The sequence below is a fragment of the Drosophila novamexicana genome, unplaced genomic scaffold (assembly GCF_003285875.2).
Source record: "Drosophila novamexicana strain 15010-1031.04,08,12 unplaced genomic scaffold, DnovRS2.1 tig00001340-arrow-arrow-pilon, whole genome shotgun sequence".
NCBI classification, from domain to species: domain Eukaryota; kingdom Metazoa; phylum Arthropoda; class Insecta; order Diptera; family Drosophilidae; genus Drosophila; species Drosophila novamexicana.
Window position 1 is genome coordinate 39,923 of NW_020824850.1, and position 27,564 is coordinate 67,486.

General features: G+C 43.3%; 1 protein-coding gene and 1 pseudogene across 4 annotated transcripts in view; one reads left to right on the plus strand and one right to left on the minus strand.

The window, feature by feature from the left end:
* LOC115767137 (RNA-binding protein Musashi homolog Rbp6) overlaps nucleotides 1-27,564 on the minus strand; it is a 184,488-nt gene that overhangs the window by 13,452 nt on the left and 143,472 nt on the right. The window lies entirely within an intron of this gene.
* On the plus strand, nucleotides 12,546-13,359 carry LOC115767138 (annotated as a pseudogene).

Consider the following 27,564-nt stretch of genomic DNA (forward strand, 5'->3'; position numbering starts at 1 on the left):
TTTCCATGCCTGAGCACGAGCTACTGCATTTAACAGGCCCCACCTGCCTCGCCTTCCGTTCTGCCTGTATATTAATAATTAATGAAATCTTGGGGCTATTTTATTACAGCTCAAACACTTTTACTCTTTGCCGCTGGAGTCCTTTTGACATTATGTTAAGGCTGTTATCATGCACTGTCTATAGCTTTATTGGTTGGCCGCGTCGTCCTTCATCTGGCTGCTATTCAATATCATAATATGACAACTTTTCGCTTTGCTCCTGACGCTAATTGCACTTTGCCTGTCAAAGTTGGGAGCGAACATTAATGAGCTGCCTGCCGCATGCCGCATGCAGTACGTTGTTGGCCGCGATCTTGTTCCGTTTATGGCCATTGATTAAGTTTAATCAATGGGCTAAAGGCAACTTCTGTGCATTGTAATTAAAGTGCAGCCGCTGCGACGACGACGGCGACGGAGATAACAACAGCCTTATAAAAATTAATTAAGCCGCAGTTGAACCTCGAACTCGAACTGCCTGCCTGGCCGCGACTTGCCTCGTGCCACACATATCGTTGTTGTTGTTGTTGTTATTGTTGCTGCTGCTGTTGCGTTTCACAGCTCTTTAAGTGCAGCCGTCGACACAAGAGGGCACAACATTGTTTTTCAATTAACAATCAACAACAATGCCACAAACAATGCGCGTACAAAACCATCAGCTGAAGGTTGCACGCGCCAAATGAGACAAAAATTACCTGCCGCAGGGTTGGGGCGGGGTGCGCAAGGCGCAACTGAAACTGCAATTGCAATTGCAATTGTTGTTGTTAATTAAGCGGGCAACAGTTGCAAAAGGGCGCTATCAATGCAGCTGCCACGCCCTGTCATAATTACGCTCAGCCTGGAAGGCGGCGCTCATTATGTGATTTGGGTGAAGGGGGCAAGGGGGGGGGGGGGGGGGGGGGGGGCGCGGCCGCCCGCAAACTTTAATTCTATTAGCAAAACGTTAAATGTGCATGCCCCACAAGTGGGCGTGGCAGCCAGGCAGCAGTCAGCGGACACTAACAAGCAGGCGCTGCGTAATTTTATTTAAATCTGAATTCATTAATTCGTCATAAAAGCCACCTCCCCTCCTTGGCCCAATCAGAGCGCGCCGCCTGCGCTGAGAACTTCAAAAAGCCATCAACGACAGACGTCGCTGCTAGATTTCATCCCACCCCCCGCACCCCATCACCCCGCTGCCGCGCCCACTCCCGCTCACCACAGCCGCTGCCCGTGACGGCTAGTGGCAGCCATTCATTTGGCTCATTTCTGTGCACAAAAATGCTGCGCCCGCTGAAAATGCTGCCGCTTCATTATCGTAATCGCTATATAAAACAGCGGGTAGACTGCGACGGCGACAAGGACAGACACTTGTCTGTGTGTGCGTGCGCGTGTGTGTGTTGGTGTGCGAGAGTGCGTGTGTTTTATGCGTTTTGCGGCACATAATGTGGCTGCGTCCTAGACGAAGGAGTCGCTGCTGCTGCTGTTCCTGACATTAATGAATGTTGCTCAGGGTAAGCAGGAAAAAAGTAAAACCCGCAGCGGCTGATTTTTATACTCGCGTCCAACGTGAGCTGCGCCCAAAACCCAAAAAGCAGCCATTGACAAGCGAGCAGCAGCAGCAGCAGCAGCTGCGGAAGTGCTAACAGGAAGTAAATAATCGCATATACATATATCTAGATTTGACAGGTGTTTTTAAAAGCATTTCCTACCTTAAATCAATCACAATTAATTAAACATTAAAGTGCTTCTCCAACGAAGTACAGCAATACATATTATTATAGCAATGTTTCACACATTAAAAATAAAAATTATACTTAGAAAAATATAACAAAAATAAATAAAAAACAAGTAAGAGGCGCTAGTTTGAATTTCTCGAGTAAGGGATACCCTAACAATTTTTTACCAATATGCAATAATCAAAATATATTTTCAAAAGTTTTTAATTTATCGGAAATAAACTCGGACTGCGCGGGCACTAGGAGAACCTACATTCAGGCAGACGGACACGGCTAGATCGGCTCGGTTATTGATGTTGATTAAGAATATATATACCTTATGGAATGGAAAATGCAGCCTTCTGAGTGTTTTATAAATTTGCACCAATCTTAAGTATTCAAAATTTGCATTGATTCCATAAATTTGTACCCTATATTTTAAAAAAGTTGTCGGTCTACCCTTAAAGATTTGCACGGCCTTCAAATTGATGTTGAGTGCATTTTAATTCATTTCTATGCAAGGCAATCTCTGGGTATATCTATGCCTAGCTATACCCTATTCATGTTCAGGCAAAATAGCGTGAAATTGTGGCGAAATTGATTTTTGTTCAACTTTTGCCTTTTCGTCTCGTTAAATCGTCAGCAGCGAACGTTCGCCCGCCTTTGGGTTTTTGCTGGAAAGTCCTTCAACGAAAAGTTTTAACTGGATAATTTACAGTAATTCATCTTGCTGTCGTTTTTCCCGTGGTCCTTTTTTCCACTTTTTTTAGACATTTTATGCGGCCGCTTGATTGCGACAATTTATACGGCGTCCGGCTTTGGTTTTTGGGCATATTGACAAAAAAAAATAAAATGAAATTTGTTTGGTTTCGCAAATTTAAAAGCTGCACTCGCTGAATAGACGCATTTAATGAAAGCGCAGCGGGCGGCAGGGGCGTGGCACTGGCACTGGGTAAGTACACTTGCACTCCACACACTACACTACACTTACTTACATTTCTTTTATTTTTGGCTGGATGAGAAAAAAAAGAGCAAGATAAATGAAAAAAAAAGAGGGGGAAGAGAGAAAGCAGCGAAATGAACTTTTTGGTTGCTGGACGTGCGAGTTGTCTAAGTGCCGGATTGGGGGATTGCACATCTTTCAAAAACTTTTCGGGGCGACAGCAAAAAAACAGGCAGCAGTAGCTACTCTATATGCCAAATATCTGCCATATATAGTAAGAGCTACTCTATGTGTGTGTGTGTATGTGAGGAGAGCACATGACTGCGTGCGGTTGAAATATAGATAAACTTTTTTAAGCTCGTATTTATTACATATTTGGCTGTAAGTAGAATTTAAGTTGCTTTTTGCCTTCACCAACCCGCACGGCGTATGAGTAATGCGCATATAACACTGGAGAGAGTCAACCAGAGAGATAAAGAGGTAGAAAGAGAGGGAGGGGAAGAGAGTCGGAGAGTGGTCTCTCGGTGCACTCGAGCGATATGTTTGCGACAAATTCGCAATCAAAAACGCATCAATTCACCAGGCAGCAGCCGCGCGCATTAATGAGCACGGCGCCACAGCACGGGTCATACAAATGTGTACACTCGCACATATACCATGAAATATATTTCAATTAAAAAAGGATTCCGATTTGTAATCCGCAACTTGATTTGTTGTTGCTGCCATGAAACCAGCCATGAATCCGACAAACTCAACATTAGCAGCACGAATGAAACGCAAGTATGAATATTAAATTGTGTATGGAGATTTGAGCAATTAAGTGAGACAGAGACAGCTACAGCAAGAGAGAGAGAGTGGGGTGGAGGGGGTTGCTCTTGCACTGAATGGCAAATGGCAATGATGGAAAAGCTTTTGCATAGTTTATGCCCTTGGCTTAGTAGATCAACTATTAATGGAAGAAAGAGTGAAATTTTATGGCACGCAGGAAGCCAGAGGGTGGTGGAAGAGCGGGTGTAGAAGGGAGAGGGGGGGGGGGGGGGGTTCTACAATCGGTACACAAAGCTGCCCTTAGTTTAGCAAAGGTCACAGCAGCATACAAAGAGCAAATAATATTTACATATGAATGTTGTGCTGAGCTTGTGTGTGTGCGTGTGTGGGTGTGTGTACGTGTATAGCTTGTCACGGAAATGAAGCAGGGTTTTTAATGCGGTTGACTGATTTGGGTTCTCAATTGAATCTGGTGCTGCTTTAAGAGCCTGTATACAACAACAATAACTACGTTCACAGCATATGGAATGCCCCCAGCTACTTGTATAGTTATAAGTAAGTTATGCTCTTTGTGTGTGGTCTACAATAGCTGCCAGAGGTCAAAGTATCATAATAATTATATTCCCTTTGATGCCTGTAAGTGAGCAGAGACTCCAAGTTCTTAAAGTTTGTTGAAATGTGCTTATACTTGAAGTCTAATGGCCGATTTATAAAACGTGAAGAGGCTTGGCAACTTTTTACTTACGTTAGGCGTGCTTCTATGTGATTCTCAAAGTTGTCAAAATGTTATACTGCTTGCCATTTGTTGAAGGCATTTTGTGAAAATTGGAATTTTACATAATTTTGTATCAATAAGATACGTTTTTTTTGGTTTCTTTGTTGACTTGACAACATTTTCTTAACACAAGCGACGCCTCTATGCGATTCTCAGAATTGCGGGTACTTGCCTATCTCAATTTACAGACTTAACAGCCTCGGCTTGGCTATTATTACAGTTGCAAATACTTTTTAAGGTAACTTCGAGGTAATAATGCCTAAGTATTAACGTTTTGCCTTTGGCTGATTGGCTCATTATTTTGCAACTACGTTTGCTGCTTCCGTTCATGGGCAATAGCTACTTTTATTTGGTTCTGGCAAGGAAAGTATTTTATAATAATGAAAAGCGCTGCGTAAAGCCGGCAACTTGTCATCACTTTTAATGAGATGGCCACAGCAAAGTTTGCCACCTTTTTTTTTGTTATTTTTTTTGGTTGTTGTTGGCTATTTTTTGTGTGTGGGTTTTTTAAGCTTTGCGGGGGCAGACGCAAAGTCCGCACAGATTCGCGCTAGCTACTAAAATTTAATTAATATCGATTTCGGATTTGAAAAGGTTCAGCTCCGTTGGGGTCGGCTTTTGTGCACACGCACACACACACACACACATACACGCACACACACACACACACAGGCACATACATAATCTAAGGGCCAGCTTTTGCGGCATGGCCAACAACAACTCGAGAGGGTTATGTACAAAAAATGAAGACGAGAGCACACAAAAAGCGGCCCAGAATAAGAAGTTGGGTGGTATGTGACAGGGATGGGGGCAGGGGAGCGGGCAGGGGGCTGGATGAAGTGCCATAGAAAGATGTTACAGCTTAGGCAAGAACTTGCATGCCTCGGCAGTGAAAAACTTTTAATCTTTGCGAGCATAAGTAAAATATATGTACTTTGCGGAGTGCGATTCCACATGAGATCGCACAAAGCGTATATATATATATACATGCCTATATATATGTGTGTGCTTCATGTTATGATTCAAACGAAAGCAGCTGCTCAATATTTTGTAAGGACTTGGACTGCAGACTTGCGAGTTGAAATTGAGATTTCTAATGGGATTGGTTTTCGGCTGTGCCCCGGCCAGGCGGTTAAACTTGGCCGGCTATATATGCTTGCATATATATCGAGTATATATAAATATATGTATATATATATATATACATATATATAAAACAACTTGCTGAACAATTTTCGTTAATTAAAATATTTTCAATGTGTAGTTATATATGCTTGTTACGGCTGCTGCTGCTGTTGCTGCTGCTGCTGATGCTGCTACAGCTGGTCTGCAGTGGACCCCCAGGTCCTGCCGGCCTGCTAAGGATGCTCGAATTACAAAGCAAATTATAATTTCATGAAAGTTAAACGAGCAACTCTCTGCTCAGCTCAGCTCAGCTCAGTTCAGCCCGCTGCTGAGGGTCACAAGTCGGCATGCAGGCGATGGGCCAGGGATTGGGCTTGGGCGTGGGCGTGGCCAATGGGCATTGGGCGAACAGCTCTGGCTGCGCACTTGAGTGCAAAGGTGGCAGCGGGTCGCACCGCTGCGCCCCAAGATTGTGAATTAAACATGCTCAGATAGAGAGGGCGCGGGAGAGAGAGAGAGAGAAGAGAGTGGGCGGGAGACACTGGCAGAGACATAGAAGAAGATGGGCCTTTGGAGGCAGGTTGACCGGAAGCATTGGACGCTGCCCCAAAACTCAGCGAAGAACGAGCGCATAATAATAATAATAATAATAATAAGAAGAGAAGTGAAGACTATAAAGCGAAAAAAACGGGCAGTTTTTGTGCAAGTGCGAATTTATGTCTTCAATTATTCAACGCCTCATTTGTATGCCCCCCAGCTGCGCCCCGCAACGAGCTGTGGGCATGTGGTAGGGGCTAGGGGTAGGGGAGAGGCATGCTAAAATGCCAGCATGCATTTCCGTTTCCGGCCAGTGCAATGCCAACGCCAACATTGCATATGGCTGCACATGTGCGTCGTCCACGTTGTCCTTGTGCTCGCTGTCGTTTGCCTCTCGTCTTTTGTGCTGCCCGCCCACCCCCACCGCCCGTCCACCCGTTCGTCCGTCCGGGCAATTGAAATTTCAACTGGCGCAAAAGTAATTCAATTCAACGGCAGCCCCGGAGACGTAGACCAGCCACCAGCCACCAAGCATCGGCATCGGCAGGCAACCTCTCCCCTGCATATCCTTGCGGAGCTGGCGGCTCGAGCAGATTCCTTTTGCCGGCAAGCGGCAACAACGCATTTAAGAAGTTATTGTCATAAATGTTTCAGTTTGTTTGTTGTTGTTGCCGCTTCGCCAGCCCACACAACCTGCAGGCCGCCCGCCCCCTCACGCCCCCAGCACCAAATCAAATTCTGTTGCTGTTGCGGCAAAGACACAACTTTTATTTAGCCATGTTGTATGGGCCCCCGCTAACCATGCCCCTCCAACCACGCCGCCAGCCAATTTGCAATTCTAATGTAATTTTTTCGCGAATCATAAGTTAGGAAATGCCTCACACTCGCCACGCCCAGGACTTGTGTGCATTTTGCCTGGGGGAATGCCTTTTAAAATGGCCCCGCCAATGTCTTTGACCAATTGTAAACCGCCCCCGGATCGGAATTTTGGGTCTACTCGTTAGTCCCACAAATCGATCAGAGCACAAACACAATGAAGACTAAAAGAAAATATGCTAATTTCCTGCATGTTCATTGCGTAAGAAAATTAATTCGAAATCGCAAAACAAAAGCTTCAAATTTCCCAGAGACGAACTTTTAATGCTCTAAAGGCCAAGTGTTGTGGAAATAGAAAAAGAAACTTTTGTGGAAAACAAGACAAAGAAATTACAATTATTGCCCCAAGTTTGCATCAAAGGAATGAGAAATAGTTGAATAATAATATTGAGCTTTCAAGTTGATTCCCAGCCACTTGCATAATCTTCTAATCTGGCCCAAAATCATCGCCAGTTGGCATTTCCGGGCATTAGTTTGATTTTGAAAGCTCCGTCTTTGCAATTGCCAACACGCTTTAAGCCAGTAAGGGCATTTGAAAAAGGGCGCAAAAGGATGAAAGAAAACCAACAACAAAAATACAAAGGCAAACAACGCGTCGCATCTACATTTGCATTATTTAGCATTTAAGCGTCACGCGTTGCGTAAACAAATTGTATAAACAACAAGAAAACCGGGAAAGAAAAAATAAACATAAAATAAAATCAAACACAAGCGCGTAATTCATTAAACAATTTTTTATTTGCTCAAATGATGCTGGCGGAGGCGTTGCAAATAAGCAAAGACGTGGCTGGAGGCAAAACAAATTTGAATAAAAACGTGGCTTAAGAGCAACAAATTCAAGCCAAGGCAAGGCTCGGCAGTTGCAGCAAATAGTTTACATGCTAGATTTTCGTTTAGGGATCAATAAGAGCTAAGCTGCAGTTGGGGATATAATTCAGACAATTTTCATTGCATTTTTATTTAAAAATTTTATATATACATCTGTTGTGACGGTTCTGATGGTTCTGAGATTTTGTCAGCGGCTACAATAAGCCTTACAGATGCATAACATAATGTAAATAATACAGAGATCAGTCAATGCTAACTATATTAATCGCTTTGCAGAGAAAGTTATTTCAAATAAATATTTCTCAATTGCTATTGAGTTTTCGTCTTTCCAATCGTAGATATTATTTTATGTTTATTGAAAAGCATTCCAATATTAACCTATTTTTTTCGGATTTTTGAGGCATTACATGACACTTAACAGATGCCTAACAGAATGTTATTTATACAGTGCTCTAGCACTGCTAAACATATTAGTCGCTTAACAGATTTTAATGCATTCGCAGTATTTATAAATGGCCGTCAATTTCACAGCAGCGAGAAACTGAATAACTATTTTCTTCGCGATCTTTTTAAAGTATAATATATACTTAGTATAAAGCAACAAGAGAGAGCAAAGCTTAGAGTTAAGTTAACTACAAATTAGTATTGGAATACACGTAAATATTGGCCAAGGCAGTTCAGTAAACTATGAATAATGGAAACGAAATTTATGAGCAGCCCAGCTCATGGAATCCTTAGTAATGTGAGAGGAATAGTCAGCACCCGGTTGGCAATCAAATGTTGAATATATGTCTGAGATTTTTACTTGAAGTGCTACTCGAATAACTAGCAGCTGAGGGGCTGCTCTGGACACTTTTAAAGGCTGGTCACACTGACGCCCACACCTGCCCCCTCTCCCGCGCCACCCATCGCACGCTGTCTCGCTCTCGCGCACACACACACACAGTTGCACTTATTGGTTTACTTGTTTACATGACAAGCTGCTCGTTTTCACACTCTTTCTTATTTGCTTTAACATTTTCGCATGCATATGCAAGCAGCCCCACAGCACACTCACAACGCACACACACACACTAAGAGCACGTCTGTCCAGGCAAGCTCTCAGTCTATCGCTGTAGTTGTGCCTGTTAAGTCCTGTGGTGGCATTTTGCTCATACATGTGTGTGCTATGTTATGTGTGTGTGTTGTGTGTGTGTGTGTTGGTGTTGGTGCACTTTAAGTGCGCTTGTATGCGTTGCACTTGTTTGCAGTGTTTTTACATCGAATGTTGATTGTACAAAACCACTGAACAAGAAAAATTAATTATACAAAAACGTCACCGCCAAACAGCTACCGAAACTGTTGACCCAACCCAAGGTGGTTGTTGTTGCTGCCCCCTTCTATGGTTGTTGTTGTTGTTGTTGTTGTTGTTGTTGTTGTTATGGCACCTACGCTGACGCTGGTAGAAATTTTCGTATACGCTGCAAATAAACGGGGTTTTGTGCCTAACCAAGAGACAGCTGGACATTTGGACAGCTGGACAGTTGGGAGCGACAGAGCAGACAGATGAACATGTGAAGATACATGCATTGTTCAGCATATATTTCATTATGTTTATTTATTATTTAACTTATTTGCATTAGCAGACACAGGAACACACACAGAACCAGAGTCAGGCATAAAACAATTTTAGTTCTCTATAAATATATACAGCTGGCATATGGGTACGGGCCATGTTGAGTCAACCGCAATGTTTAAAACGAAAACTAATAAATCATACGAAAAGCAGACAAATAACCAGCCACAGATAGAGATAGCTGGGCAGAGTGCAAAAGAGCGGAAGGGAGAGAGAGAGAGAGAGAGAGACAGAGAGAGAGAGAGGGACGACAGCAGCTGCTGCCCACATTTCTGGGCTGCATATAAATCAATTTATGCAAGCGCTTAAAATACGCAGCAAAACTCTTAAAATTGGAAAATGGACAAAATATAGAATTGAAATCAAATAAAATAAGCGAATTTTTGCCAAATATAAATTTGATGTGGCAAATGCCATTTACGGCCCCAAAAATTAGTTCGAATGCGTCCCAGGCGATGCTTTTAAGCAAATGCAAAAACTTGTAGCATACTTTTAAGCGTGGCAGGCGAGGAAGGGGTATGGGACAGGGTCCGCTTGCTTGGCTTGAGCCAACGCCGCGGGCTGCTACGTGTTCAAGTGTGAAGCTGGCATTGCCACGCCCACCGACAAACACAAGCAGCAACAGCAGCAAAAGCAGTAGGCGTGGCAGCGCCCAGCGTCTTGTGGGCGGCACAAATCGACGTTGGCAACGCTTAAGTATTTTTCATTTTTTTATTTTTACTTTTTACGCTCTTTTCTGGCGTTGTTGCTTTTTGTTTTTGCTTGTTCGGCGCACGGAAACTGCGTTTTTCCCTCCCCACACTTTCTTTTTCTTCTTCTTCGTTTTCTCTTTGCATTTTTCTATGGCACTGCATTTAGATGTTGATGTTGTGCTCAGCTTTTGTTGCGGTGCTTAGAATTGCTTGCCGGAGCCGCATGCCCCCACGCATTCCCCTGCTCCCCACAGAATTAAGTTTTTATTTCAAGCAGCTAACGGAAGTGTTGCTGCGCTTGTTGTTGTTGTTGTTGTTGTTGCTGTTGCTGCTGTTGTGTGTATGCGAAATTGCAGCTAAGAAGTAAGCAGCAGTGAAAAGAATGGGTGCTGGAGAGTGGGGGGAGGAGGGGCGGGTCACAGCTGCCCGCAGGGTTAGCAGGAACTTGAAGTTTTATTCTCTTCTGCCCAGTTGTAGCCAACATTGTGGCACATGGAGCAGAGCAGAGCTGATGACAACGACAATAACTGTAATGAAACTGAGATAAGCTGCTGGTACTACTACCTATTCAGCCAGGACGAGGGCGGCGGCGAGCGGGGAGCAGGGAGTGGCAGCTGAAATAGTCGCCGCAGGAGCAAATCGCCTGCTCATTTGTTGCGCCATTGTTGTTCGCCCGCCGCGCTGAATTGTTTGAAATGAAGTTTTGCACGACTCCAAGATGATTATCAAAGGGCCAACTTGCAACTGAAACTGAGAGCCGAAGAGCACAAAGTCCAAGTCCAACTACAACTACAACTACAACTAAAAGTCCATGTCCCAGCAGTAGCGAAGTTCAAAGCTGAGTTTTAAGTTTTGATTTGAAAATAATTAAGAAATGGTTTCGGTAAGCGTTTATCCAAGAAAATAAAATATACATTTAGATGTACGCCTGACAACTCTTTTTGTATGATAAATTAGACTAGAACGAGAACTTTCGAAAGAATGTCAAGTAAGTATAGTAAATTATACTAAAATGAGAACATTCTGATATATGTCAAATAAATCTAAATAAGCAAGATAGAAATAAAGCATCGCTAGGCGTATTTTCAAAATAGACTTAAAGTTAAATATTCTCTTATAAATATTTTAAGTTGATTTGTTTGGACAAGTTAAGAAAATCTGTATAAATTATATTTTTCTTAAATATTTTTCACATAATATTTATAAATTAACAAGATTTCGAAGTATTTAAGCGATTTCTTCCATTTATTTCACAGCCAGCGCTTAAAATTCTCAACTGGTTTTAGCACAGACAAAAATTCCAGCTGCACAATACAATTCTTTTTCTTTATTTTTGCGTGTTTTCAATCAATTTTCACTTGAAAATAATTAATGAGTTACTTAGCACTGATTGGCCTGGCCCTGGACAGGCACAATTTGCCGCTCGCTAACGTTACTTAAAAAACAGCTTCTCCGTATTTCAGGCTAGCGAGTGCATAATTTAAAAAATTCGTTACTTTGTTACCATCCCCCGAAAGTGGGAGCAACAGCAGCAACAAGAACAAGAGCAAGAAGAACGCCATTTATCCTGGCGCACGATGTAGACTGACAGCCTCAGCCTTCAGTTGACGCCTTCTCCGATTCCAATGTCGTGCTTGCTGTCAGCTTCAACTATGCTCCCGCACACACACACACACACACACCCACTCACACACACGCACAGCAAAAGAAAGACAGACAAACGGTTGGAACTCTTGGCGTTGACATTGCCAGCCTGCAGAGGCCCAAAAATATATTTTGCGTGCTTCTGTCAAGTCGCATTGCGTGCACGGGGAACTGAAGCTGGAGACGGGAACTGGGAACTGGGAGCTGGGAACTGGTAGCTGGCAGCTGGGGGTGCGGAGGCTGCCTCTGGGCTGTGAGCGACGCCCATTCCTCATGTTTGGCGAGTGATTTATTTGACTGACACTTTTTTCTGCGTTGATTGCATCGTAATCCCAACATAATGAGTACTGTTATATTTCATGGCCATTCTCGTTGCAGAGAGGCCCAAATGAAGTAGACAATTTTTCAAAAACAAAGACGATATCTAATGGGACGGCAATGGGGGCGGGGCGGGCTCGTAAGCGTTGTGCTCCAAATATGGGGGCTGGTCCATTGTGCATGTGACACACGTAGGCCACTTGAGGACCCCAAACACGGACAGACGGACACACGGACAGACGACTTCGGCCCTGGCCACAAAAATTATTGCGCTCAAATTTCCATCATTTGTTCGCGTCGTCAAGTTTTGCGCCGTTTTCCGTCCAATTTTTTTTATATATTTTTCTTTTCTTTTGCTTGCGAACTATTGCAACTATTTGTAATGCTTCACTTCAACTATTTCCAAATAGCCACAAAAAGTATGCTGCTTACACTGACAAAAAAAAGAGGGCGCTAGATAAAACTGAACTCAATTAGGAATCGAACTGGCTTGCGCCCGAAATTCTTACTAAGGAACAGTCGAAGATTAACCTGATAGTATTCATATTTTTCTAAGAAATCAATTTCATATAAATTAGGTTCGAACCAAGGTTATTAGTTCAAATTGTAAATATATAATCTTTAAATCAAATCTAAGATCAAGTACCCTTTTAAGGGGCGAACAGTCGAGCATATCTGTAGTATATTCTCTCAGTTATTCAGATTTGCTTTTACCTTCAAAATTAGTATGCGTATTGCTAGAAATAATGTTTATTAACTTTCGTTGCTTGCAAAAAGTGCGTGGATTCCGTGCGCTCATCATGGGTCCGCCGGGCAGCGGCAAGGGCTACGTTTCCGACAAGATTGTGCAAACTTATGGCGCTGTACACATCTCTGCGGGCGATATATTGCGCAAGCATATACAGCATCGCACAGCACTGGGCAAGACGGCATCTGAGCTGATTAGCCACGGCCATCTGGTGCCCGACCATTTGTTGGCCGGCATAATTACGACGGCCGTGTACAACGCGAACAATCGGAACTTTATACTCGACGGATATCCGCGCACTCTGTCACAGGCTCAACACTTGGAGGGTCTTGTGAAGCTGGATATGGTCATCAATCTGGATATACCTGTGGAAGCCATATTGGACATGCTCAAGCATCGCCGAATACATGTACCCTCTGGCCGCGTATACAATGAGGTGGACAAGGCGCCGCTCGTGCCCGGGCGCGACGACATCACGGGCGAGCCCTTGGAACGGCGACCCGACGACAAACCGCACGTTGTGCAGGCTCGTTTGGCCGCCTTCGATGGCCAAATGGATCCGATTATTCGATTTTACAAGAAGAGACACATTTTGCATACCATCACAGGACGAACTCACCACAGCTTGTGGCCGTTGGTTGAGAAATTTCTGAAGAAGCGCTGGAAAAACTATCCGGCGCGTACCTTCAGGCCGCAGAGGGATATAAACTTGATCAAGATCTGCTAAGTCCAAATTGAATGTAATTAATTGAAGATATATGGACATACGTATACATGGACATATGTATACATTTTATTATATGCTACGCTTTAGGAATCGCTTCCTAAATAATATAACAATTGCGTTGTGAAACCAACATAGAATCCCATTTTAAATAAAGTTTTAATCCAAATACTTAATGGAAGATAGGTCTTATATTAAAACTATCTAAAATATAACAGTTGGGGCTAAAATTCCCAGTAGTCAGTATAACAGTTGGCATTCCAGTAAATTACAGACAAACACAACACAAAGCATAACAGATTTATTCGAAGCTGTTTTATGACAGTATAACAGTTGTTATTCAAACCAAATACACGACAAGAAATCTCTGTCAAACTTTATAGAAAGGGGACACTTTTGATTGTTGCTGACATATGATTGTATACAAGTTGGAAAAGTAGTAAACATTTGGAAAAATTGTTATACAACTTAGATCTACCTCAATATAAAAATAAGGCACACAACAATCCAACCAAAAGAAACTAATCAATTTAAGTTTATCAACTTGTAACATTAAACATAACTGTTATACTGTAATACAGAACTGTTTTACATTAAAATTCATCAATTTGTTATGTATTAAAAAACTGTTATACCTGTAATGAATGTTTTTTTTAATAAAAAAATGCAATAGATAGATCTATTTGTTGAATTTCTCAAAGTGGAATACTTGTATTTGTATGAAAAATGGGATACTTTGGTATAATTTGCCACTGCCGAAGAGAAGCCTACGCCGCAGTTGAGTACGTACTGTCGGAATTTGTTTTCGTACTCTCCGGCATTTTTCAAACATTGTCAGACAAAATTTACGACAGAGATTACACTATGTGAGACGAGACGAAGAGAGGCGGGGCGAGGCGTGGCGCAGCGAGTAGGTATATGACGAAATTGGCTCAGACGTAGGAGCTAATTTCTAGATCCACTCTACGTCCAGGCAGCAGCCCAGTCGCAGCCGCAGCTGTGTGCGCTGGCAATAAAAACTTTTATTATTGTCACACGTAGCAGCAGCAGGAGCCAAGTCCAGCCACAGCTCCAGTTTCAACTGCTGCATAACCTGCGTACACACTTCCGTTTTCCGCTTTGCGTTGTCCTTTGTTTTGTTTTCTTGTTCTTCTTTTTTTTTTTTGGGAGGAGGTTTGGGCTGAGGGGATCCAGCAAAATTGAATAAAATGGCCTCAGTTAATGGTTGTCGGGCTGATTCAGTTAGCGCATAAAATGAGCAGGACCCCGAGCCTCGCAACTACCCGCTCCCAGCATCCGCTTTGCTCCTGTCCATGCGATACGTCCTCCTGGCTGCTATCCGCTCCTGCCACTTCCTGCGCGAGCAGGCTCTGCTCCTGGGCCGTGCCTGTGACTGCGCCTGTGTCTCTGTATATTTTTGGTCACAAATGTGGCACGGCCTAAATCTCGGTTTTACGAGCGCATTCTTTTGTTTGCAGCCGTCGTTGCCCTTCGCCATTGTTTTGTTTATTATGTATTTGTTTCATTTTTACATACTTATTTTTTGTCTGCTTCTTCTTTTCCAGTCTTTAGTTGGCCCATTATGCGAATCTCTGGGCGGGGTGTGTGTGTGTGGTGTGGGACACGGGGGCAATGTGATGTATGCGTTTGTATTAAAATGTAGCTATGCGCCATGCATATATTCCGCACAGATTACATGTATAACAGTCATTTTATTCATTCGCATAACAGTATAACAGTTGCTGTATAACAGTTGGCAATGCAACAAATTGCAGTCAGCACGTGAATAAATGCATACGAAATTCAGCAAAAACAAAACAAAAAATTCTGCAAAAGTAAAAGATTTGACGCACGAAAATACCGAAGAGTACGGCGAATATTTTAGTCGGTTGGCAACGTCAGCCTCCAAAGCCGCATTTAAATGAACGACGACGAAAAGTGCAGACAGTTGGACATGCAAATGTCAGTGTTCAGCAGAGGATGAGGTTAAGCAGCGGGCTGAGGGATTTCAAGCGAGGAGGTGGCTGGTGGAAGTGGGGAAGGGGAGGACCAGTTCCTGACGAAATGGCCGCTCGCTGGTTCGTTGGTTGGTTGAGTGTTTAAAACGGCTATTGTGCAGCTTGTGGTTGCTTTGCAAATTGAATAAAAGTTCATTCGAGTGTAAGCGAACCGATAGCAGCGCACCAACACAACAACAACCCCACACACACACACACACACACACACACACACACACACACACACACATGGGCAGTCCGGAACAAAAAATTGAAGATTGGAAGGAAAAGGCAGAAAAAAAAAACTGCGAACCAACGAACATTGAATGAATGTGAATGTAATCGTTTTGCAAATGAAAATTGATTTTTGAATTGTGGGCACGGTCCGGTCTCTCTATCATTCGAGCGACTCAGCTCAACTAAATGAAATCAGCGACAGGACGAGGACGGTCAGGCGGCGCGGGGCGGGGTGGTGCAGAAGGGCAGCCCGTAAACGTTGCGCAATTTGGTTTTTAATTTAAAACGCAAAATTTCAATATTATTAATTTAAATGCACAAAAAAAGAGTGCGAGGCGAACTAAAAAAGTGGCATAAATTATGCACAGTTTAAATATTTGAATGGGTTGCCTAATAACAGTGCCAGCCTGCGATTGTGTGTGTGTTTACGTGTGCGTGAGGGTGTGAGGGTGTGCGAACGCAGAAAACTATGCTATACATTTTTTATGCTGCCCAAGAAAAGCAACAAAGACAAGCGGAAAATATGCGCTTGCCAGTTGACGGCTCCGGCACCGGCTCCGGCTCGGGCTTGGGATGAGCCAAAGCTTTTCTTATGCCACAGCGCTTTGCACGATTCAAAGGACCAAAAAAGAAAAGAAAGGAAAATAAGAAAATGAAACTGGCGGACGGACAATCAACTAGAGAGAGGGTGCGAGACAGAGACAGACGGACGGACGGGCAACAAAGTGGATTTGAATTATTCAAAAAATGCGATTGTTATTTGCAAAATGTGCAGTGAATTGAGACGCGCACAGACAGGCGAAGACGAAGACGTCGACAATTCTAGCTGCGATTTACGGTGAAAATAATGTTGTATTTATGAGTCGGAATAGTTCGGCCTGAGAGGCTGTCGGCGGGTCGGGGAGCTGCACACCAATTGAATCCAATGATAGTGGGAATTGTGCTGCAACTGGAAGCTGTTAAATGTGAAATTTATGCAGCTGAAAAGCTTCGAAATTATGATGCATATAAAAGTTTGTGTATAACAGTTGTCAAAAAAAAAGAACTTATTAGAAGACAGAACCACTTATGGCATTTGCGAGGGTAAATAGAACCCCTTTGATGGCAGTGCGACAAGCGTTTTGATAGGTGTTATAAACTTTTGTATAACAGTTGTAAACAATTTTGCGAAACGACAGCAATTCTTGAATTGATGAATCATAAAACTCATAGAATAGTTATCTATCAACTTAGGAGAACATAGTTGGCAATGACAGCTGTTATATACTTTGTATAACAGTTCTAAAATGTGAGTACGGATGCTCCATGATGGTGATTATGAGAACAAGAAGAAGAGTTTCAATAACATCTTTGCAAGGGATTATAAATTGCATTGTCAGCTGTAATAAGCTTGAGTATGACAGTTGTAACATACGCAAGTAACCTATAAGAAATATATATCTTAACTTTTGTCAATGCATATATGGCATGTATAAAACTTCTGTCAAAGGCTTTATACTGAAGAATGATGAAGAATATACGATGTTTACAACATGAAGGAATTGTCTTAAATATATATTCAAAACTTTATATATATTGATAGGTTCTGCATGTCAGCTTGCAGAGTTGTATAACAGTTATTAAGAAATTGATGCAGCTGCCAATGCTGCCCGTGCTGCGCAGCATAATAGTTTTCAGGGAAAAACATGAACTGGCCTTGCCGTAATTGACAGCCCCATCATCAGTCTTGGCCGTTTAGTCGTTCGTTTGACAATTTCTATCCATATAACAGCTATTTATCATCACAGCAGGCCACAATAGCTGAGCCGAGCCAAGCACCGCAACAGCTTCGAATCGTTGCTGACACTGCACTTCCCTGTCGGGCGCCAGTGTTGGCAAGTCATTTAAAATGAAAGCGCAGTCACCGCTAGCTATGAACGACCCAAACCACCAACCCAACAGCCCATTCAGGCAGCCTCGCCTCATTCCAGTGAAAAAACCAAAAAGGTTTTAATCAGTTATTCATGAGGCCGAGAGCACGACGTCAAACAAAAGCCGCTGCGCCGGTTGACATTGAAAGCCAGGCGGCCAGCCGAGATGCGACGGCCAGAAGAAAGAAGAAAGAGCTGCAGCATGTTAATGCGAAAGAGAGAAAAAAAATTTATGAGCTGGAAAAAAGGCTGCAACTAAGGCAGGCAACTCCGGCAATAACAATTGGCTGCAACTTAAAAGGCGAGGCGGGCGCCAAAGAGTTTGTTTATTTTCGGAGCGGGACACAGACACGCGGGCCAAGAGGGGGAGACAGACAAACGTACAGACAGACTGACAAATAGAAGCAGCAAAAGCTGCGCGGGATTGGGAATGTTTGCTGCTGCTGCTGATGATGAAGACTGACTGACAACTAGATGATGTGCAGGGCGGGTAGGGGGGTGGGCGTGGCGTCTTATGTTGACGGAACCACTCCAAACTAATGAGTATGCATATTGTATGCATGTGTGAGTGAAAGGCTGTTTGTTGCCTTTGTTGCAACAACTCAAAATGCACTCGGACGCCTACGCGAGGCAGGTGGCAAGAATAGCAGCCCGTGTGTGTGTGTGTGTGTGTGTGTGTGTTTGTAGGTGTCAGGGGCTGGGTTTGCTGCTTGACGCTGATTTTGTTTTGTTGCGCTGACAGAGCTTCAAATTAGTTGGCACAAAACATAAATGCAAATGAATGCAAGCACTCCACAAAACAGGGGGTTGGCAACGCTCGCAACGCTCGCACCCTCACACTGTCACACCCTTGCAGCCCTGGCACCCTCGCAGCCCTGACTGAGATTTATTAATGCAGGGCTGATTGGACTTTTTGTTTGTACACGCACACAGTCGGGCTCATTGCACTTAAGTAGCTGGGTTTTAAACAATTACATTGGACGACGCCTTAGCACATTACGAGTCATGTAAGCGCTACCTTTCCCCCCCGCCCCTGACGCTGTTCCATTTGTGCTGGTGTGAATGCCGCTGCTGATTGAAAATTCTTGTGCAAAAATGTTGACGTCGACATTGCATCTGACATGCTGCTGCTCATTACATTAATTGCTTTGGCTTGTCTCTGCGACAGCCACAGACGAGGCCAACTGCATACGGTGCGTATGCGTATTATGCATGCGTATCTGTGTGCCAGAGTGTGTGTATGCCTATGTGTACGAGTGTGTGCATGTGTATTTCTCTCTCGCAGTAGCAGTCGCAGTCGCATTTCAATTTCAATTTTGCAATTTTGGCAGCTGCCAGGTGGCACTGTCGCTCCAACTGTCTCTCGTTTTGGCCCATATCATGGGCGCAACCAAAAATCGAGCGGCGAGGCAATTCGCAAGCCTTTTTATCGCCTCCTGCTGCTGCTGCTGCTCCTCATCAATTTAACTGGCTAACAGATTTGCGCAGCTGCCGCTCTACTGGCCTTCCCCTCTGCCCTTACATCAAGCTGTCCAACTATCTGACTGTCTGTATGTCTGTCTGTCTGACTGTGTGTGTGTGTGTGCAGCACGTGAAATGTATGTCGCCTGTCAAATTACTTGAATCTCTGCTCTGCTCTTGTTCTCTATCTCCCTCTCTCTCTCTCCTTCTCTCTCTGTCTCTTTCTCACTCGCTCTGACTTGCTGCTGCAGTGTCCCTGCTCAGCTGCCAGCTCAATGCATTTGGACCCACATTTGTGCGCTTGGTTTGTCGTGCCAGTCAAGCATAATATGATTATGTAGATGCTGCTCCCTCCACACACACACACACACACACACACACAAACACACACATATGCACATACACACATATATATATATATATAGATAGGGGCTTGGCATTATCCCATTTCCCCTGCTCTCCACGAATCTACGACTATATCTACAATAGTGCGATGTCAAATCGTATTTATTATTTTATGTTTTCATTTTGTAAATTGCCATTGCTACTGTTGGCTGCTACTGCTACTGCTACTGCTACTGCTGTGATTACACAGAACAAAAAGCACTATCTGTCGATACTCGTATGTGTCTTCCTCCTCCCCCTTTCCTCCAGCGCGCCAGCCGCCTGTCTAACTAATCGACTGTTGCCGGCGCGCGTCAAGTGCCAGCGGAGCAAGTCTACCTCGTGCCCCGCTGCCCGCTGCCGCTTCTCTCTTGACGATTTTCATTGTGTGTGACGGCCAAACAAAACCGAAAAAAAACAACCACACACACAGATTGAACTGAGTGTGTGCCGTCTCAAAGTCCCTTAGCAATCAGAATTTGGTATGCAAATTTGTAAAATGGAATTGCATCAATATTAGAAATCAATATTTGGTTCACACAGCGATTAAAAGATAACCAAAACGGAACCAGTATCGGAACCGGAACCGGTAGCGGAACCGAAGCAACCGCTTAAAACATGACAAAATGCTTTCAGTGTCAATTTGCCAAATGCGACGCAAAAAGTTGTAGACACCTTTGGCAAAACGGCTCAGGCCAAACGTGTGCTTAACATGCAGGCAAAAGAGTCGAATAGGGAGGGGGGCCGAATTGACCTGACGTCTCCTGCGTGTGTGTGTGTATGTGTGTGGAAACAGTTTGCAACTAATTAAGCAGCACGCACAATCTAACATGCAAGTTAACACCAGCAGCAATTGCTAACATGAGGAGTTAACATGAGGTTGGGGCAGGGGCTGCTCGTGTGTAACTGCCAAGTTGCATAGTGGTGCGATGGTGCTCCAAAATGGAAATGGAGTCGACCACAGCACAAGATATTTATCACAGCTCTCAGGCAATCAATTAAAGCACACGTTAACCAACTCGGCTGGTTATTGCAAGCTAACTATTTCCGCAACTCATTTCCTAAACAATTTGCTAATCTTTATGTTAAAGTCTAAATAAAACATGTCCATACATAGCGGGCTAAACATGGGTCTTAAGTGGTTTCAATTGCCAAAAAGCGTAATTTAGTACAAGTATTAACATATTCTGAGTACGAGTATTTTGAGTTAATTTACGCAAAAAAAATAATCAAATGCAAATTTTGGTCTTATTGAATTTCTGGAAATAAGTACTTTGGGGTTGCTAACAACAAATCGTGAGTACAAACGAGTATTTAAAGTATTATTGCGTAGCATTCAAAAACTACTCATTATCTAATTTATTAAGAGAGATTGAACTGCGTATACTCGAATGCTTAGCTTAGCTAATTAATATAAAGAATACTTTAGGCTACCTATCAAATATTGAGAGTATGTACGAGTACTTTGGGATTTATAGCGTACTTTTCATAAAAGTACGCATATGCAGTTTTTTGAGCCAGCTTTGATACTCATAGGCGTAAATTGGATGAGTTTCAAAGAGGATACTTTAGGGTACCCTTCAAAATTACGAATAAAAATGAGTATTATTTGTATCACCGAGTAGCTTGCATAAAAAACGTATTTTAACTGATTTTTACAAAAAACTTTGGAGTACCCATAAAAACCAAGTGAGTATAACTAAGTCGTTGTATGTAAAAGGGATGAGTATTATCGAGTGGTACTCAAAAAGTATTCAGTTATTCTATTAATAAATCCAATAGCAAGCGCTTTATCAAATTGTCAACACATTTCTAAGGCTGCTTGTCCCACTGTGCCTGCTTGAGTAGGTAATATGCAATAAAAGCGATATGCTGCCGCCCGATGTTGCCCCCAATCGACGCGATATGCTCAACACATTTGACCGCAGTTAACAAAGTTCACACAGACACAAACACAGCGGCACGCACACATATACACAGGACTGTGAGCCTGGCTCGTTGGCATCTATGTGCCCGGGCACACAATAATAAGTGACGCATTTAATCTGATTTGCTTTATGACATGTTCATGACGAGAACAATTAAAATGTGCGGTTGGCTAGGCACCAGGCCATCTAGACCAGGCCTGGAGGGTAGCTCGGCAGCTGGCAGAGTGTTGTTCCTGTTGTTGTTGTTGTTGTTGTTGTTGTTGTTGTTGTTGCTGCTGCTGCTGCTGCTGCTGTTATTGGCCGGCGTAAAAAGTAAATTGTTTAATGTGCTGTGAATAAGTGACAAAACAGCTGAACTTTGCGTAGGCCTCGCACACACATACACACATCTAACTGCTCCCCAGTGGCTAGTCACGGGGCGAAAATAGCACACAACGCTCCTCTGTTGACTTTATCGATGCGTTTGATGGCTGTTGGCAGGCGGGGGAGGGGCTGAAGTGTGAGGGGTGCGGGATGGCCTGTTCTTATCGCACGTAAGGGTTTGCGCGCTTAATGTGGCTGCTGTGCGGCTGACATTGTTGATTAGCTGGCTCGTTGTGTGTGTGTGTGTGTGTGTGTGTGTGTGTGTGCGTGTGTTTGTTTTATTAATGGGCACTGGCCCAAAATGTCATGGATATATATATAAATATATATGTATATATATAGATAAACTATGCCAAGACTTTGAGCCCAGTTGCAGCGACTTGGCTCAAAGCTAGCGCCAAAACTGACAATTGTCTGGCCATAATTGCGACAATAATTGCGCATAATGCGACAATGTGCTCGACTGCTGCTGCTGCTGCTGCTGTTCGTCTTGCTGGCTGCCTGTCTACTTACACACGCCTCACTGGCTCCACACCAGAAAATGGAGCCACACCCCCTACTGGGAGCGCCCCTCACGCTCTTTGACTGTAAACTTTGTTGCAGTTTGTTTTTACTATTGTTTTGTAATGGCAAAATTATAGACCCCAACGTCGACCCATAAGCTTCATTTCTCTGGCTCACTCTCCACTCGCTCTCTCTCTATCTCTCTGGCATGGCCAAGGCAGCTGCCTTGTTCATCTTTGGCATTATCTACTTCCGCCATAAACAGCAACAACTTTTCATCTTTGTGCCAAGGCAACATTTTTGTCTTTGTCGGCGACGCTTTTCCACGCTCGACTCTTTCGTCTGTGCCACAGCATTTTCTCTCTCCTTCTGCCTCTCTCGCACAGTTTAACAAGCGCGCGCCACGTTGTGCATTTTTATGATTTTTATTTTGATTTCCTTTAAACTAACTTTGCTGCCTGCCACAACAACAATAACAACAACAGCAGAAGCGCGCGGGGACAGCAGCATGAAATCGTTGCTATTTTTGCAAATTGCCTACAATGATGGCCACAAGTTCAGCTTGGCCGCAGCCCGCCTTCGAGCCGGCCGGGCCTTAGCCGCAGCATCTTAGTTTTCTTCTTTTTTTACGCTTGTCGCATGGTAGCGAGGGGAGGGAGGGGATGGCGGTGGGGCAGCCAATTCCAGTAGTTGTTGTTGTTGCCTGCTTTTTCCTTTGCCTGCTACCCGGAAAATATTATTTCGCTTGACTTTTACAACAGCCCAAAATGGGAGGGCGGCCCAGCTCTCCCTCTCTATAGTTACTCTTATTTTTTTTAGTTTTTGTTGTTGTTGTTGTTATTGTTTGTGTCAATGTCGCTGTCGCCGTCGCCGTCCAAACTATTTTGCTATTTGTTTTGCCTAACTCGATTTTTCACTGGTTGCCTTTCGTCTGCTTGGCTGCCCGCTCACAGGATCCTCTCGCAGGACAGCGCCTGACTCTGACACATCTGAGACAGCACACACACACTAACACACCCACCCACACACACACACACACACACATGGAGATAATAGCAAAACACATTTGACAAAGCAATGGCCGAGAATTTTTCTATTTTCAGAGCCTCAGTCTGTCATTTCTTTTTGTTGTCCTGTGCTTTCTGTTTTTCTGATTTGCCATTCATTTTGTGCTTGTAATGATTTTCATGCTAATCACAGCAATTGACGCGTATACCACTTGCTCAGTCTGACAGTCAGTCTGACGGTCAGTTTGACAGTCACTCTGACAGCCAGTTTGTCAGCCAGTCAACATTATCGAAGTGCGCCGCTCGTAATCGCTGCCAAATCACAATTTCATATTCTATTTATGCCCTTCACTGAGTGTACAACATAATAATTCTGTCATGTGCTTTTGTCGCACATTGAGCAAATGATCTTTGTCCACATAAAACTGATTCTTGATTTGCATAACAAGTGGAAACGATGTTTAACTCAGCTCATATCTATGCTAAGTAAGTTTTCGATTAGTTTCTTGGCTATTTCGATATTGCTTAGAAGTTGGCATTACTTTAAATTGTTTTCGACAATAAACTGTTCGTTTGTCAAACTATTTGGATTAAATCGAGTCCTTTTTGGACTCGTACGAATCTCTACTATCAATTGGCATTTGAAATGTTTAGAACATTTGAAAAATTTATAGAATATTTACTGCTGATCTAAAAAACCTGCGAATGAGCTACAACGCATTAGCTAAATGCTATGACAATAACTTAAAACTCTATAAGCGTTCTACAGTTGTATTAAATTGTTAGAAAAATCAATTATTTCGTAGATAACAATTATAGAATTTCAACTGAGCAAAGCAACAGAACAGAACAGAACAAAAAGGCGTGTTCTACGAACTGAAAGAAACTAAAATAACTAAAAGCTCAATTAGCTATTGCAAACTGTTTGTTTCTAGGAACTTGTGTGATTTCAGCTGAAAGAGTTCAGTTGAGAGCACTGACAAAGCTTTGATTCAGGGAGAAATCTCCCATTTTAAGACGGAATCCGATGCCAAACGACTTTAATTGGATTGATTTTGGTAAAGAGCTTAATCTCTTCATATAGATTTTTCAACAGAATAATAATTAATGTTGATTTACAAAATTCTCTGTTCATTTGCAGCGCAAACAACGTTAGTCGGCTGGAACTTTACAATTCCGGGAATTGTCTAAATCAGGCACTTCTCGGAAAAGTGTTTGCGGCACGAGCTCAAAGGAATTTTTCTACGTATTCTGTTCAAACGTATTTCATGTTTATTGTAACAGTTTGTTGAAAGTTCAAATGCATTATATTCTATTTTTTTTTTTGTTCGGTTGGGTTTCTGCCCCATTGAGAGTTTGGCCATTGATCTATTTAATGCGAGGGCATTACGTTATCATTTATTGAAAGGAAAATTGAAAGTATTTATCACGTTGCTAATAAATGAATGCCTCGATGGCTCGAATGCTGCTAAGCCATTGCACAATTTTTCAAAGTTGAAATTAATAACGTTCTTTTTTTTTTTTGTTGTTGGTGCTTTTCTTATTTTTGTTGCCTTTGCTTCGACAACGTCGAGGACTTTCATTTTGCTTGCCTTTAATTTTTCTTTTATCTGCCATTGAACAATGGCCAGCACAATTTTGGTGATGAGCACCAGCAGCAGCAGCAGCAGCAGGAGATGGGGGAGAGTAGTAGCTGAAGCGGGATAAGAAGGCTGGGGGTATGGGTGGTTGGGTGGGATGGGTCGCAGCAGCAGCCAGCATAATAAATTAAGCGCTGCCTGGGCCCGTTGGCTGCCACTTGGCCAAAATAAATTGCACTAAGCGAAAAATAACAACTCAATCCACGAAACGAACGGACAAGCGACAAAAACTGGCGGCCAGAAAATTGAAGCAGCTCCAGCTCCAGCTTCAGCTTCACCGACAACGCCAACGACGAGCACGACAAATGGCAAAAAGTGCGCAACACAATGGCCAAAAGGAGCATAAGAAAAAAAACATATAAGGAAGGAGAGAAAAAAGGGATATAAACAGATTACGTCGTTATTGGCGCTGACCAGCACGTGCCCACACACATGGCACAGGAACTGGAACTGGAACCGGATAGCGAGCATCTATGCCGGGCCGTTGGATTTCTCGATTGATTTTGCGTTGTCGCTCGCATCACCTGCAGGCTAAGCTGCTTTTGAGCTCAGTCCGGCAAATAGAGATAGTTAGAGAGTGGAGCTGGGCGTGCTGTCCGGGGATGCAGTGAAGCGTTAACGTTAACGTTTCGTATCGCCTTTGTCCTGTGTGCTGCTCTGTCACATGTTGTTGCCGCTGTTGCTGCTGCTGCCGCTGCTGGCCCCGGACCAGGTTGACAGCGCTGCATTAATTTCGTGTCGCCGTCTCCTGCGTTGACATTCCTTGCCCCAGGCAACGCCTCCGCCTCCGCCCCCCCACAGCCACCTTCAGGTCAGCTACTGGCAATCGTGCAACAATTCACGTTGCTACCACTTCTTAATTAATTTGTTCATTTATTGCATGGGACACACGTTGCACAAGCACTCGGCTGGCTGTCTGGCCTGGTCTGGTCTGGGAAGCTGCTTAGAAGCCACGTTGATTGAGTCTTTAGTGCGAACTTTTAGAGTTATCTTCCTGCGACAGCTGCGTTGAAGTTTCTCTTGCCAGCTTTTCTCTAGTGCTGGCTGCTTTTCTCACTTTACATTCGCTTGCCCGACGGCTTATGAAAAACAATAACAAAAGCATAAATCAAGCAAGTCGGATAATTTTTGTGTGGCTCTTCTTTTTTTCTCTCTTTATTTCTATTTTTAGTTTTTTTTTCTCTTATCAATTTTTTTTTCTGGTTTTTTTTTTCTGCTGACCAACGGAAAAAACAACGAGAAGAAAAGCACAAAATTTTAGCAGCAGCTGCATTTTTCATGGCCCGCTTCACGGCAATGGCCACGTGAATGGACAGATTGTGAGCCATAAGCCATAAGCTTTAAAGCACCTACATAGCAGCAGCAGCAGCAGCAGCAGCAGCAGCATTGTTCAATAGAACCTGCTCAAGAGCTGAAGAGCGCCGAAAGACGATGATTTTGTCACTGATTGCCACGCAAAGTACTTCAATGCAAACAAAAACTATTCCATATGGAAACTAAGTAAGCTTTAAGAACTGAATGCAATCTTATTGGTTTCAGACAGCTTTGAAGACAATTTGATTTATGTTTATTATGCATTCGAAACGTTTTATGGAATAACAACAAAATATGTCGTAGCTATGATTCGCCTTGAGGTTGAGTTCGTGAAACATGTTCTTCGCATCTTTTAACCTCGCTTCCGGCTTGAAACTTGGCTTAGATGACAAAATTCACGTATTTACTTTATATACATATTTCCTTCGAGCCGCTTGGTTCAAGCCCAAGTTTGCAAACTTGATATAAATGTATGTGAAAATATTTGTATAGCTACTTTATGGTCTAATATACAAAATTTTATACACATTTTATAAAACATGGTTTTCTTAGAGAAAGGTCAGTCATTTATTGACAAGTAAGAGTAGTTTAATCGGGTGTGCTCAACTAGAAGATACCCTAAGCCCGTCTCCAAGCAAACGTATCCCACACTTTCGTATGGGAAACGAAACCTTAAACTTTATGAATCACAGTTGAAATTATCTTCTTCTTCTGGTCGATACGAAAGGGTGTGAAAATGGCCTCTGACAAAGCAGCTTTATGTTGGCTAGTAAACTAGGGAGAGTTTAAGTTAGAATCGGTTGCATAAGCTTCTTGATTGTCTCTTTTGTCAAATTAACTTAAGCAGTAAACTTTCGGCTGTCGTTAGTAGAAATAAATAAAGCTGGAAAATAGTTTTGAGGCAGCTTCAACCGGCGCTAGAGAGTCAGCAACTGGCGCTAATCGCTGGCGCATCCTGTGTAAATCACTTGAGCTCCTTGGCCCGCTGCACTCAACGCTCTCCCCACGGCCACTAATTTAGCATTATGCAAGTCAGCGCTCGGTTTACGCTGAAGACGTCGTTCATTATGCGTCCATTCTGTTCAGGTTGAGGCTGCCCTCTGAGCCAGAGCTGTTGCTGCTGCTGCTCCTGCCTCTACTGCTACTACTACTGCTACTGCTGCTACTGGTACTTATTATTTATTGCGCCTTAGGTAATGCCCAAGTTCCAAGTGCCAAGTTCTTTCAGTCAACTTGCAATTTTTCATGCACGTTCATTATTATCATTGTACCCCCCACCATACCACCCGCCCGCTCCCTGGCCATCACCCACTCAAGTTTAACTGCAGCAGCCGTCGCTGATAAGCGACGAAAATGTGTAGAAAGCTGAAAGTTTTGCACAATTTTTTATGCCACGCCAGCGGAAGGCGAAATGAGTGAGCGAGCGGGCGTCTGGGCGGGAGCAGACGCTGGGCTCCAAGAAATGTAAGAATTTATCACTGCAGGACGCAAGC